The sequence below is a fragment of the Mytilus californianus genome, unplaced genomic scaffold, assembly GCF_021869535.1.
Source record: "Mytilus californianus isolate M0D057914Y unplaced genomic scaffold, xbMytCali1.0.p SCAF_15, whole genome shotgun sequence".
Classification (NCBI taxonomy): Eukaryota; Metazoa; Mollusca; class Bivalvia; order Mytilida; family Mytilidae; genus Mytilus; species Mytilus californianus.
Window position 1 is genome coordinate 12858492 of NW_026262637.1, and position 16455 is coordinate 12874946.

Here is a 16455-nt window from a genome sequence, read left to right on the forward strand (position 1 = left end):
TTGAAAACTTCTTTACTATAGTTTTATGTGTTTTATAATCCCTATTTCTAAAGATGGTAGCTATTGTATATACCAATCTTTTATGCAGAAAAAAAGCAGCATGCGTTTTACGAATGTGCCTTCTAAACATCGGTAAATTGTACGTTAATAATCCCACATGGAAACAATAAAAACAACCAGAGGCTCCTCACAGCCTGACTCACTTACCTGGAATGTTTGGTGTTGATCGTGCATCAAGGATTATTTTGCTGTTTAATGTATATTAATGCGTGTTTCAACATGTCATTTAAAGCTTTCTCTATTTATCATAGATTCTTTAACAACAAAAAAGTGGTAAACAGTAACTCCTATACGGGATCAATTGAGGAATTCGTTCATGTTGACTTATTTGTAGGACTTTATTGCTGAACACTTTTGCTGTCTGAAGATTTCGCTATCTATCAAAGTTTCGGCAAAAAAAAAAATTGTCTTCAAGGGTAGTAACTCCTATCATTCACCTCAAGTTAAGTCTGGTTCAGTATTTTCAGATGAGAAGATCTTTGAAAAAATTTACGTGGACGAAGACAGACGACGACAACGGACGCCAAATGATGACAATAGCTCCCATGGCCCTTTGTGTCAGGTGAGCTACTAAAAAGTTTTTTTCACATATTGAATCGGAATTAACCTTACTTAATAGCGTGTTTTACGGACGTACATGCATATAACATTTCCTTAATAACATTTTTTTTCTATTTTTGTTAGAAACAGTGGCAACAAACGTTCAAATATTTAAACATGTTTTTGAATTCATCAAGAGGTCCGAGAGAATTCTTGCCATATGGTACTGAATAGAGTATTTGCGGTAATTCACATCATCAACATCATTACCAGTTTTCCAGTTATTATTTTTGTCATTTTTTTTTCAATAGCTACACTTGTAAAGTATTGTATATCTTGAAATATTGCATGCTCATATTAACATTGTATTGTTATATATTGTAATAAGTATGGTTTACTTGTGTCCAATCCGTTTTTACTTTGAGTAAATAAAATATGTTTAAACTAGGAACAGTGTAAGCCTTGTTTAATGACAGTTGAGGTCATCAAACATGACTTTTAAGGTTACAATTAATATAGTAATCAACTGCAGTAGTATGGTTTCTTGGTCCTTTGAAGTATTATCAGAATTGTCTCCAGATTTTAAGACAACAGTGACAAATTTGTTTGATACGTATTAGTTAGGTTCAAATATCAGAATTCTTAAAGGTTGTAATACCTGAGGCAGTGATTTCTACCGTCTTGAAATTGCTGCCAGGTATGACCTTTTAACTCCGGATTCAAGACCACCTGTATGTCTGCATGCAAGAAAAGCGCGAACGTTGTTTTGTTTTATTTTGGATATAGTCAAATTTTTGTAGGGAATTTTCTATTAAATAATGCACCATATTGTCGGGTTTTAATAAATATATTCGGTAATCATATTTGCTATTGGTTACAATTGTTCAATTTTCTAAATATTAAGCGATGCTAAATTTGTCCTAGTTGTTGGGTGGTAAATAAAGGACAATGAAATATATCATTTTCATAAAGTTACCACTGATATGTGCTTCATTGTATTTTTCTAATTTTCTTAAGTTTCGCTCAATCTTTCACTTATATGACGCGTTAACTAAAATTATTTTTCTCCAGAAACTTTATTCTCTTGAGCAGGGGTTTATTTACCACCTTGGCGGTTTAGGCTCTTTATAATTTAAGTAACGATAGCAAGCATGATCGAAATTTGATGGCAGAATCAATCAATCATTGCTTATGTGCACATATGTTTCATATAAAAGAGGCTCGGTTTCATTGAATCCTTCGTCATTGTCTTTTTATTACTTTTTGCAAGGGGATTGGCGGCTGTTAAAGGAATCAACCAAATTTGTTTTAGAGGGAATCTATATATTTCCACGAAGTTTGGTATCTACGCAAGCATTTAAGGGTGATCAACGAATTATTCTTTACTTTATTTTCCGTCTGTAAAAATCGACTGAAATTTTCTTAGTTGTAATGATGAAGCCTTGTCTAGACTATACTGTATGGGTTTTGCTAATTGTTGAAGGCCGTTTGATGATCTATAGATGCTTACATGCGTGTTATTAGGAGTCTGGTGGAAAGTGATCTTACTGACTACCTTCCATATCTCCTCATTTGTATATCTACCCATCCGATTATAACTAAGGACAAGATAAACCCTACAAAAATACACGAGAGGAAATTCCACGTGTACTTGCAATAAATTAAAACTCAAAGATTGGCTAATATATGTATCACTGTTTCTAACATTAATACATCAAAAGTATTATTCTGAATCATAATATCTATCAAGTATATCCTTTTAGTATTAAATCAGAATATGATGGCAGTTGTAAAAAGAGATAGTATTTGATTTAACAATAAATAACAGAATCTCCTCCTTACAAATATATGAAATTTGAAGAGCACTTATATCAAGATCAATGATACTTTTTCAACTCTAAAAAGCACTATTTGCATGAAACATTATGAGACTTTATTACAAAAGATATACGATATCTGTACATTATCGACTTTTTAAGATCAACACATTTCTTTAATTCTTTAATTCTATTTATAGATCAATAAGTACCAAATGTATTATGTCATGTTTTATAGGTTCCGAATATTGTCGCAGTGTAAGAAAAGGACATGTTCAGGAGCAAATACCATTTATGACACACTGAGTTTACCTTCATCAGCAAATGTCGTTGACAATACCGGAATCAGTAACAATTATAGTTCGTTAAATATAAATGATGTTCAGTCAACAATTGATAATAGAAGATTAGGTGAAACGCACATCATTCCATTGTCTACTATCAGTACAGCGCAGGGAAACAACATAATGACCAAGGAAACTACAAGAAATACAAATAAAAGGAGAAGCGAATACGCAAATCTCGTTTTTTAGGAGTAGAAATTTTTCCTTTATTTTATACGTCCTAAAATAAGTAATAGAATAAACATTTGAGTGATTTCTTTTTAAAAAGGATTTGCAATATATGAACGGTTTCTGTCGTCGTTAATGAATAATCATCTACCGTAATTCATACTTTCCAAAATAATCATATATTAAATCGTTCACGACAGTTGATTTATCAAATCTTGTTAGTGTGGCAATAACCAATACAAGCAATACAGTCAAATGCAATAACTCATTGGGAATGAATTTCAATTTGTTAGTTTCAAAGTCTTTAAAACAATTAATTAAATGGATGCGTTTAAACATTTACACCGTGATATGCATCAGCATCAATGGAAAGACATCTCAAGAGACTTTGAGGATCGTAAAAGAAAAGACTAATCAAGTTTTGTCATAGATTCTAATTTGAAGTCGTCCATGTGTGTCAGCATCAAGGGATAAAGACCACGATATGTTGTGTTGTTAATATGCTTAATCTGAAGTTCAGCTGGAAATAAGCACACACTGAAGTCTAAATTATTGGGTTATAGGATATCATTAATATATTACTAAGTGAAAATAAAAGAACTAAGAAATATCATATTTTTGTCCTTAAAAAGGTGTTTTTTATGAATTCTGCTTCATATGAGTAACAAAACAAGTCGGCCAGTACAGATGAATAATTATCAACCATTTGAATACCAACTATTTGTTGAAATATTAATACATCACACACAAGAAATCTGCTGTAGATTAAAAGGTCCAGTATTTTGATGATATATATCATCTTTGGTGTATTCCAGTTTTGTTCTTCATACTGTTGGATATTTATGTCCTTTAACTAAGCCTTTGTATGATCAATTACAATTTGTGAAGAAAAACACTGTTTATAGAGACGACGTAGTCGATCATCGAATTGAGAATTTTTAATAATATTACTAATAAAGAAGCCTGCTTTTAATACCTCAATATAAAAAAACAGCTCTCTAAGAAGAACATGATAATAGAAAATGAAAGCCTATAACATGTAATTGACTGAGCGAAAAATACTTCGTATGTGTCTACAATATTGCTACACAGAAATCGCAGGTTAACAATGAGGAAATTAACATCTTCCTTTTTGCCAATAAATTAAGTAAGTAGCTGCCTCTAAAAAATATTCTAAAAAGATCAAAGATACCAGGCGTATAACTTTGTCCACTGAGCAGGCGTTTCTTCTACTTCAATGTCATTAGTGGAACTCCAATCAAAACTGCTGGAACAACAAGTCAAAAACGATTTTAGAGAGCACTGAAAAACAAACATTTCAAAATGTCGTGACATTGTTTCGAATGATTTTAACATCATAAATATACAAACAATGAACTTATAAATCAATGATGATTAGATATAAGTATATGATTTGCCAAAGTATGAACAGTAACAGTAAATGATGTTTTTTGTCAGTTCAGGAGTCTCTATACCGTTTGTAAAGAAATTTAATGTATAATGTGTACCCAGAGTCAGATACATCTTTTTTACTCTATGCGTATGTATAAATAGCTAGCAAAAGGTCGCGCACAGACAAATCTGACAATATATTTCTTTTTAGTTAACTTCTAAGCATGATTCATGTCAACGATATCTCTTCTCTTTTTTGTTTTTTTTTATTTTCAGCAGTTCCATACAAATAGTTATGGAACTTTGAAATGGATAATTGACAAAAGAAGTTAATCTTTAAAGATTACCAAAAACAGAATTAACATTTCAGGACTTACCTTCATTATGAACTATAAAAAACAATATATATCCGTTGACATATAAACACTTAAAGCATGGAATGTTTATCTTTAATTTCGGTCCGTTTTTGTTATATCATGTCTTCAACGTTTGTATAAGGTTTTGGATTTTATAACATGTTGTAAAAATATGCATCTAGCGTAGTACAAATGGTAACATTATTGTATTACTACAACTGAGTCGATACCTTTGCTGATGGATTGTAAGTTCTCGAGGGTATCACCAGCCTAGTACCTAGGTAGTGGCATGACATTACGGATATCGTTTTAATGAAATTCGCGGTTACGTAGTATACACTTTGGTAATCAATTTTGAATAAGGAATGTATCACACATCAATAGCTATGATTCCATGTTTAGGTATGGTCTTCCTGGTTTTATCACCTCCACGACGTTAGTATTGGGTTTTCGGTTTTCAAAACGTTTGGCCTGGAGTATAACATACGAGACGTTGTATGTCGATATGTGAATGTATCTTGTGTAGTAAAATTGGCACTATTAATGTAAGTGAAACATTAAATTGTCAAATATCGCCTTACTAGAATAATTCAAAATATCTTTTGTCAACCTTGCCTGAGGAAGTTTCAATGGAGACATTTACAAAACTTTTGTCCAGTTCTGTTATTTTCGTTGAATAAAAATGGAGAATACGGCTCCTCTTATAATATCTTATACCATTTAAATGCTATCTATTATGGATGTTGTTCCAAAATTACACTTTTAATGATAACACCAAAGTAGTTCATTCTAGTTTCAATTGCAATGACGTAAGTTTGACAAATATTTCTCAAGGACTTCCAAATTACGGACAGTAACAACAGGTACAAAGGAAGGTGGTTCGATTCCAAGAATTCTACACTATTGTTTGTCTTCTGGTTGGAAATAAATATTGTAAGATCTGATCAGTCTTTTCTTTTACGATCCTCAAAGTCTCTTGAGATGTCTTTCCATTGATGCTGATGCATATCACGGTGTAAATGTTTAAACGCATCCATTTAATTAATTGTTTTAAAGACTTAGAAACTAACAAATTGAAATTCATTCCTGATTAGTTATTCCATTTGACTGTATTGCTTATATTGGTTAAAGTCTCCTTTAGTAGAGAGGTGAAGAAAAAATCATTAATTATTATTTTTAAATGGAAATCTTTTTACCAAAAAATAAACCTGGTTTTTCTTGTGCATCACTTTCCGGTGTTTGATACGTTTGTGCCGAACATTTGAACCAATTGACTTTTAGATTATTTTTAAAAACCACAGTTCATATTTCAATAATGTTTCAGTATTAAAACATGTAAAATGTATATGCTTTGTGTAACAAGAGAATAACTGTGACGTTTTCTTGAATCAGTCTGAAGAATAATTCACAATTGTTCCATTTGTTAATTATTTTATATAAATTTGCTAGAGATCTGCTATGGCAATGTACCATAATTGTAATTGACCTAAATTAATCATTTCACACAAAGTTTCTTGACAAATAAAGATATGAGCAAAAGCCTTACTCACAAATATATTTTACCCTCAAAACAAATATGTTTAGATACAATTGCAGATACAAAAAAAAACTGAAATCTAAGACTAGATATATACAGACTGGTGAGCAATGAATATTTGTAACATTGTGTTTGATAGATTTATAGTTCTTTTTATATTTTAATTCAAGGGACAAAAAAATGGCTTGATGTAAAATACATATTCAACCTTGACACAATAACCTGTCAGGCAGGTAGCTATATATATTGTAATAAAAAAAAAGTTAATGTAACAAACGCAAGTATGACAAAAATCACAAATTCCCCGGCAGTTGCAATTATACCAATTCTATTCGGTTCTGTTCAAAGTATATCAATAATATCGAGCGATAACTGTGGATAATCATGTCTGCTTTATAACATAGATATCAGTTTTAGTAGTTTGATAATTTACTACGAAGTACAGCCTAATTATCCTTTAGTGGTCATGTCAAACACTCTTTTTTGTCTTGCTTGGTTTCTGTATCATCAAGCCGTTAAAATCTCTTTATATGGTACTTTACAGCACATTCTTATTAATTTCTATTGATGTTAGACTAAAGAATTGAATACTAAATATCTAAATTGAGATCAATTCTTATCGTTGTCTTTGCATGTAAGATGAATAATTTATATGGATCGTATTTATATGTATTTGATTCAAAGGAGTACATGATTCAACAGGAAACAAACTAAAGTTAACGTGTGGTACTGGAAGTTCAACTGCATATTTAACCACAGTCCCAATTGCACAAAGACCACATTCGTCGAACTATCCGATACCATTAATGACAACAACGACGACAAAACAGATATCAGCAACATCTTTTGACACTGATGAATTTATCTTTGCAACTGTGACAAGTACAGATGTGAGCACAAGACAAACAAATCAACAACAAAAAGATAAAGTTAACTCTTTGCACATTTTAATGATCAATTTCCCATTTTAAATCCTTTTGACTATAAGGTTTAAATTACAATTGTTTTTTGTTATTCTGTTGTATACGATTCATTCGAATTTAGAGCTTGATATATGACATGGAAGCGTACCAATCAACATGACCTTAAACTTTGTGTAATAATAATTAAGGTATAATTTTCGTGTTCAAGTTCGTATCTCAGACACTTAAAGCAGTATGATAACTAAATTTGATCTATGGAAAAAGTATAACAAAAATACCGAACATATTTGGTGCTGACTGAAAACGATATAGTCATTCCTCAACTGTTTGTTATATATAGAATATCCCTAAGCTGATAGTTGTTGAAGGTACACGGTCTACGAATAGATATTGAAAATTCCATTTGATAATACGTACATTAATCAATTGTTTTGGTAAAAATGTGGTAATATGCAGACAGATAATAATTGTCATTGTACTAAGAATAAAAGTACGGTATGATATCAACATGGATGATTAATGAATATGTTCCCCTATATTGAACCAAACCTTTTATTTTGGAACAATTTTTTTATACACCTTTTGCATTGTTATTATCAAGCATCATTAAAACAGTGACAATTATAACTAGTAAACTTGAAATAAATACTGATTGGAACGCCAGATTTTCAGAATTTGATATTTAAAAAAGACAAATTCATAACGGTTTCAAGAAACAAATCGAAATCATAAAAAGGTTAATGTTTGCTACCAGTGAAAGAATGTACGTCAATAACGAAGCCAAACAAATCTCAAACTATATGGTTGATCAATGTGTGCCATCTATTCTAAAAGATGTATGAAATATTACATTAAAAGGGATACCAAAACTCATAACCTTTCCAGAATACATTATCTGCTGTATTTGGCAAAACTTTTCTGCATTAAACTTCCTACGTCTTTTTGGCCTTTTAAACATTTTTGATTCGATCGTCACTGATGAGTCTTTTGTAGACGAAACGCGCATCTGGCGTACAAAATTTCAATCCTGGTATCTATGATGAGTTTATTCATAAGTCGAAGTCAAACTGACAACGCCAAGTCAAAAAACGAAAAACCACCAAATTACAAACAACAGCCGTCAGAACACAACATAGAAAACTAAAGACTGAGCATCGTGAACTCCACAAAGACGGAGTCTAATCGCAAGTACTCTGGAAGGGTAAACAGGTCGGGCTCCTTATGTGATACCCGTTGTGTTGCTCATGTAAGTACAAATTGGTTGATATGTCTAATTCAGTAATGTCGGAAAAATAAGGCGGGATTGTGGGTACGACAATTGGAAGATATCCGTCGTCATCTGTGAAACAGATATTCCATAATAGTCAACTAACTAGTGATGTAGTCCGTAAAATTGTCGAAGGGATGAATGCACCTTCACCACTCGGTACCTTTAGTTTTCTTGTAATCAGCAACCCTCTATCATGGAAATCACGATAGTTTACACAAGCTCTGGAATATCGTGTAAGTCAAGCTATGAGGCAGACTTAAATGTATATGTCAGACCCGTTATTTCAAGTTTGATGGGATCTAGATGCGTTCAGCATAGTCAACAAATTTTGAATTATTTAGTGAGAGGCTATCAGCTATATAGCGGAACATGAATTTAAGAGATAATGCTAGTTTCTTTTCATTCTTTCTAAGAAGTTCCTGTACGAAGTTTGAACATCAATTCAAAAATCGTTTTTTTTCTTCTAATCACAGAGATATTTAAATATGGAGTTATTCGACTGTCTTTGGACTCATCTTATTACGTTTTTTTCCAATCCCAAATCCAGAGGGAAAGGTTATAACAATGAATATAAATTTCTGTAACTGAACTGCAACATTTTATAGGTATTGAGGATACAACATTATACGTAGCATTACCAGCAACAGTTTGTGGAGTTGCGACAGTCATCATCGCCACAATTATGGTCTTATATTATAGAAGGTTAGTTAGAACACTTTGTTATTTCCACTTCTAAGTTCGGTATACTTGTACCTGACGGATGATAATTTGCGCCCCATTACTACAACACAGATTTTACCCAATCGGGTGTTCAAAACGTATTTAACTGATATAATATCTATAAAAAAAGTATAACACAAAAATACTGAACTCCAAGGAAAATTTAAAAAAGGGGAAATATAGTATAGCATATTCAAAAGGAAGAATATAGTGCTGCATTCATATAACAAGATAAATGTTTATGAAACGTAATTGAAACTTAAGCTGCGAATGAATGAAAATAACACTTTAAATTCCCTGCGTCCGAATCGCTTATATCGATAATAGTCCTAGTATCTTTTATGAGTTTTTATCCTCACCAGAAAAGCCCAAGCCGAAAATATGTTAGATCCAAAGCTGTAAAAAACCTAAATACGTAATGAGTTATATGACCAAAAGGGACATAAAAGATATCGTTATTCACCAAGGACATCTTTGCCTCAGGGAATTTAGATTGATTCATTGATTGATTGTTTCTCAATTTGTAAACTGATAATTTACGTAAAGTATGTTATAAATGATATCAGTGCCAAAGGTCTGGCTACTGTCTGATCACAACTTTGGGGCTAACAATTCCAGTTTAAATATTTTGTAAATTTTAGACGCGATACATACACTTGATGAGTTTTTACAACAACAGAAAAAAAACATAAATGAATTATATATCAGGAAAACATGAATTCTGATGGAAATAACAATAATTTACAGCCATTGTTGACCAATATTCAACCAATACTATCTTGCAAAATCTTATTTAAGATAAATGGTACATTATCAATATTTAGAAGAACGATTTTCATGAAAATTATAAAACAATTATGCCAAGAAATATAAATAATCATCACGTTTTTCCCATTTTAAAATAAACAGATTGTATTGATACTATATAATATACCAAATTAATTATTTCTTGTTTTATTTTGTTTACTGTTTGCAAAATTATTAATTATTCTAAATAATAAGGATGTTCTTGTCCCAGGCAGAAAACCCTGGCCGTGTTAGGCGCAACTTTTTCGAAGTTTTGGTCCTCGGTGCTCTTCAGCTTTGTACTTGATTTGGCTTTCAAACTTTTTTCATCTGAGCGTCACTGGTTGGTCTTGTGTTGACGAGACGCACGTCTGGCGTATTGAATTTTAAGCCTAGTACCTTTTGTTAGCTATAATTTGTGTGTTTCTTTGTCCTATATGTTCTCCCATTTATTTGTATTGTGGTCCTGTCATGTGATGTTGTCGTTTTGGTGTTGTGTTTGACGTTTCCATAAAAGCGGGAGGTTTGGCATGCCACCAAACCAGGTTCAACCCACCATTGTTTTCTTAAAATGTCCTGTGCCAAGTCAGGAAAATGGCCATTGTTATATTATAGTTCGTTTCTGTGTGTGTTACATTTTAATGTTGTGTTTTTGTTGTGTCGTTGTTCTCCTCTTATATTTGATGCGTTTCCCTCAATTTTAGTTTGTAACCCGGATTTGTTTTTATCTCTATCGATTTATGAGTTTTCGAACAGCGGTATACTACTGTTGCCTTTATTTATAGGTTCCGAATATTGACGCAGTGTAAGAATAGGACATATTCAGGATCAAATACCATTTATGATACACTGAGTGTACCTTCGCCAGCTAATAGCACTGACAATGCCAATATGAGTAACAATTATAGTTCTTTAAACATAAATGATTTTCAGTCATTATATGATAATAGAAGATTAGAGGAAACGCAAAACAATCATCTGTCTACCATCAGTACAGTGCAGGGAAACAACACAAAAGTCACGGAAAATGAAAGGAATTACGAAAATACAAATAAAAGGAGAACCGAATACGCAAACTTTGTTTTTTAGAAACAGAAGGATTTTTCCTTTGTATTGCTACCTACAAAAATCTATAAATTTTCTCTTAAAAGAACGAAAATTGTTGTATTTTCTTTTCAAAAATGATTTGCAATATATGAACGGTTTCCTTTATCGTACATTTTAATATTGTTATATTAAACCATTTACGACAAATGGTTAACGAATATTGTCCATCTGACAATAACCAATAAGCAATACAATCAAAAGATATGAAATGAATTTAAGATGTTATAGTTTCTTTATAGAAGTGCAAAGAAGAAACAGATACACATACAAAGAAATTAGACATCGCCGTGATATGTCAATTTCATTGCAGACTTCTATGATTGTTAAAAAATCATGATAAAATCTAACAACGTTGATTTCCAACAAGAAGACAAACTTGTTATCCGATGGCACGGAATCGAGTCCCCTTGTATGGTATCTGACGAATTGTTGACAATTTGGTAGACTTAAAGAAATAATTGTCCCACTTACGTAATTGCAGTCACATTTTGAATGAAATTCTTTGGAATTATGATATATGATGACTTTTTGAAACAACATGCAGAATAAATCGCAAAAAGCCCGGTCTCATTTCTTATAAGAGGAGCAATATACATATATTACATATTTTTTCCTAACATAGCGGAACTGAACACAATTTACGTACTAGTACTTTGCTCTTTTAAAACCGCCATTATTACATGTCTCATTTAGAACTTCTTATGGCAATGTTGACCGCATGTGGTTTAACCTTTCGTATCAGGAGATTTCTTGCAATATAATTATTCAATACGTTAACGGTACCAATTGAAAGCTGTTTTTGACAATTTATCTCTCTTCAGTGATGTTCAAGGCCAATATGTTTTAAAATCCAACACCTTTTAGAAACGTTGCAGAACGGATATAACAAACAAAACAAAACACACCATAAGCAAAGGCTAACCCCTCATGCTTCAAGACATTATATATCCCCGGCTTTAACATTCATGTTGTCAAGAGCTCTAGATGAGGTAAATCCAGAAAACCTCTTATGAGGAAACACTTTTTTAAAAGTATTAATTTATTTTTGGATCGTTTTAATATATTTAGTTCTTCTGTCAAGTATTTGTTTCAAAGATGTATACCTATGTGTGTGGATTCGTAGAAAAACAAAGCCCTCCCAACTAAATAAAGAACGCATCACTTTTGTAATGAAGAAGAATGCGTACAACCTTCTCAAAGACAAAAATAAAATATTGCCTAGTTTCACTTTCAGATGTACGAAGCTTGTCATTCGATAATACATAGTTCAGTGGGTGCTTGTATCTCATATTATGGAGTGAACTTAAGATTCAGCATACTACCGAATCTGAAAGGTCTGCTTCATATCTTGATTTTTCCTCTAAATATTGATATATGTGGACAATATAATTTATGACAAAACTTGATGATTACAGTTTTCCAATTGACAACTTCCTATTGTTTATTAGTGGAATACCCTCTGGTCCCTCGATTGACTTTACGTATTATTCAAGCATCTATCGCGTCACTGGTAAAATACGAGTATAGATATAACACCTGTGACTTCATATATAATCTGTTCTGTGAATAACACTTAAGGAAAAAGTTACGAGTCACGTAAGCATACATCATACAGAAACATCGAAAACAGAGACGATATTAACATGAGCTCGAAGCATAACAAGGACCAATGCGTAACTTCTGAATTCTTCAATTTGTGATCTATTGAGTGCTAAACCGGCCCATGATGACAAACAATAAGCAAACTCGGGAATATATAATCTCTTATATATAAGAGTTCGACTTTATTCTACCTAAAGATTGAATCTTGTGATATGAAATAACGTTTTAATTGCATGTAGTAGCTGACAACCGTATCCATATGGAATCCCTAGTGTGACAGTATTGTCTTTAAATTGGCTGAAAATCGGTAATGCTATGTGATATTGCCAACCAAAAACGGATAATTAAATATCATATTCATATGGCAAATATTATAATTAGTCTTAATGAAGAAGTATTACCACCATGGTGTAAAAATGTTATCGTGAATTATTTTATTACATAACTAGTATAAAACCTGCAACGATTTATTTTAACAATATTTTAATATCCTTATGAATGTAACACAAATGGACTCCATTTGAAAAGCCATAAGGCTTTAAGGGGCAATCCAGATTAAGTATCAAAAATTGTTTTACGATTTTTTTTATTTCAGTTTTTTTTTATAACATTATGCTATTATTTTATACTACTGCAATTGTAATATTTTTTTATGTTGATATTTGATCAAATAAATCTATTTAAATCTGTAATATCTGTGAACACGAGATAATCGAAAGCAAGATGTATTATCATATACGTTCATACACATCTAAATTCTTTTAAATTTGGCAATATGTGAGTACCAAATAAGACACCTTATTAGTATATTTCAATAAAACGAAATAGAGGTTTGGTCCTAGCTTGAAGAGATATAGTTTGGTTGTACAGCTTGTTCTTTCATAATGAATCTTCTTTAACAAACAACACATTCTCATTTTTTGTGTGCGGATATTCTCTCTACAGTATAATATTTTCCCCATAACGTCTATCATATATATATCAAGGAATAATCGTTCATCGTCTTAGGGTGATCGTGGTACAAGTAAGGTAACTTTGCATGAAGTAGTGTATTATAAGGAAAATAACTGGTTGGCCTGCATCACATTTCGATAAACAAACAAGACGAAAATTGAAAATGAGATAAAAATTAGAATATAAATAAATGTAAACTGAAGTAATACAAGTTTACCATTTTTACAGGATTACTTTCTAGTCTGCTAAACATCAATAGATTATTTAATACAACCTGATGTAACTATCTCTTATTGCAATTTCATATGGTACGTGATAAACAAAATGTGAATTTCTATGTGAATATTGCTTAAACTAAGTGAATTTGATGAAAAACATACAAATGATATTATATATATATATATAATATACATTAACACATATTATACATCAAAAGATTATTGCTGCGGTTAGTTTCATATTTGAAAGTCTTGTCGATACATAAGCAAGTTAGTTCGTTGTAGAACATTATTCACGAAACCATAATTTTCGTTGATTTGTTAGTGCGTACTGCCATACTTATCCAGGACATGAATATCGATCTAGATTTGAAAGTGATTGCACTGATGTTGATACTGGTGATTTTTTCAGGCGACGACGTTCCGTCACAGCAATCAAAAATGGATAAATCTGCAATTCCTGAATCAAAACCAGTATATTCTTGTCCTACTGGGCAAAATAAACTGAAGACCGTCACATATTTCTGTGGGCTAATTTGAGATCTCAACACAAAGTACACAACATCAAACCCTCTGAGCATAGGTTAAACACAGCTCAAACATCTGCAGCTACACCATCAATTGACCACAGTTATAAGTTCAGAATGTCAACTTCTGATTTTCAAGTGTTTTTTCATTCTGCCTTTACACAGACATTAGAAGGCACCGTAAAGTGATTTTTTATTCCGGAATAGTTCTGTTTCTGTAATTTCAATGCATATTCAGGACGAGAACATGATAATGTGATATGAATATAAACCCTTTTATGATTTATATTTTCGTTGACTTCATTTTGTTCTTTTTTTTCGTTTCGTTTCTATTTTGTTTCGCACTTTATAATAACCAATTAATTATACTAAAATTACATTTAAAACTAGAAAAATATTGTTCAGAGAACAATTGAAGGTCTTTCCACCCGAAAAGATCTTTTTTGATACAAAAATATTAAAATTCGGTTTAAAATGTTATTTCCAGCGTCAAATGATAGCTTATTGTACGCTGGTTTAAAAAAATACATGGTTTCTAGACATTTTTTTTAAAGAAGGAAGATAATTTGTTACTTCCGGATTGAAAAATGTCACTTCCGGTATTATTTGATAGTTTACCTGACACTGATTCCAAAAATATATGGTTCTATATACTTGTACATTACACAAGTACAAAAAATAAGGTCACACAAGGTCACTTCCGGTTGGCTTTTCCAAGGTCACATGGCTTGCAACCTAATGCATAAAGTCCCATGGCTTTATCATGTATGCATATGAAGTAAAAGCAAAGGTCAAAATCTACAACGTCAAATTTACCAATGACCTTGAGCTCAATTTGAAAGTCATAAATCAAGGACCTAAAATCAAAAGACACTAGGTCATTATTATATATGGTGAATGAGTTATATCACCATACGCGTAATTTTAAATCTAAGAGAAAACTCCAATTTAATGTTAGCGTACCTTTTCAACCAAAATGTATGTGTTACGACATGTCGCAACTAACAATTTAGTAAAAATATGTTGTCGATATCGTATACGGTTCTGAAAAGAAGTGAAATTAAGCCCAAATCTAAATAAAGAATATGATTTTGACCTCTGACCTTGACCTAATTTTCTTTTTTTTTGGACCAAGGATCTCAAATCAAAAGACCTTAGGTCTCTATCACTTATGGTTTACCAGTTAGAAATGCATATTTCTTATATCAAATGCATAAGGTGGAATAACTCTGATATGGAGTCTCCGGATAGCTTCGGTCAAAATAAAACGTAACATCCTGAGGATATAATGAGCATTTTCGAAAAATAAATTTGTCGCTTTCTTTTACGGTTGCAAAGGAGATCTCATAACAAAAAAAAACAGTGTTCGGGGAGATAACTCTTACACAGAAAAGTGTTCGGTAAAACAGTGTCAGTTTCAAAAGCGTATAGACTGTATGATATTATATACAAAAAACTAAGCGACATCTTTTGAAACAAAAATACAGCGCAAGAAAAAAAATTGGCGGAAGAAAAAAAAAAAATAATCAGAACAAAACCAATAGGTCTTTCCACGGAAAAGTGGAAAGACCTAATTAATCAAAGGAACATTATAAACACACTTCTTTAATTGCCAAAATATTGAGGGAAACAAGATAGATAAGCAAAGAACTGATAGTGATTACCACCACGAAAACAATTTATTGTGTGTAACAATAAAATCTTCTAAGAGTAAACAATACTATTTTCTCCAGTTTTAATGTAAAAAATATTGACCAACACATCACCGGTTTACTACAACAAAAATCTCATTGTGCTTCAGATGTATTGAAAAATATGGCTGTAAATGTGTCGACATCACAATTTCTGCTCCTAGGACAGACAAACATGTGCATCTGAAATGAGACAACCTTAACATGTGTTATGGAAGTTTCAATCCTAAAACAGTTTTAAGACATAGCGTGACCCCACATTGATTATTGCATTTTTGTGTTTCAGAATATTCATTTTCATTTTGTCTTGTATAATGTCATTTATTTTCAGCTCTTACAAATCCCAGGATATTCATTGTGACCAAAACTCGCCCGTAGCTAGACAATTACAAAAGATCCAAGAAACAATCCATCTTTTTGAAGAAAAAATTAATTTTTTTGGG

At 31.7% G+C, this 16455-nt stretch overlaps 1 protein-coding gene across 3 annotated transcripts in view; it reads left to right on the plus strand.

Moving 5' to 3' along the window:
- Positions 1–16455, plus strand: part of LOC127725435 (hepatitis A virus cellular receptor 1-like) — a 301965-nt gene that overhangs the window by 99494 nt on the left and 186016 nt on the right. The window lies entirely within an intron of this gene.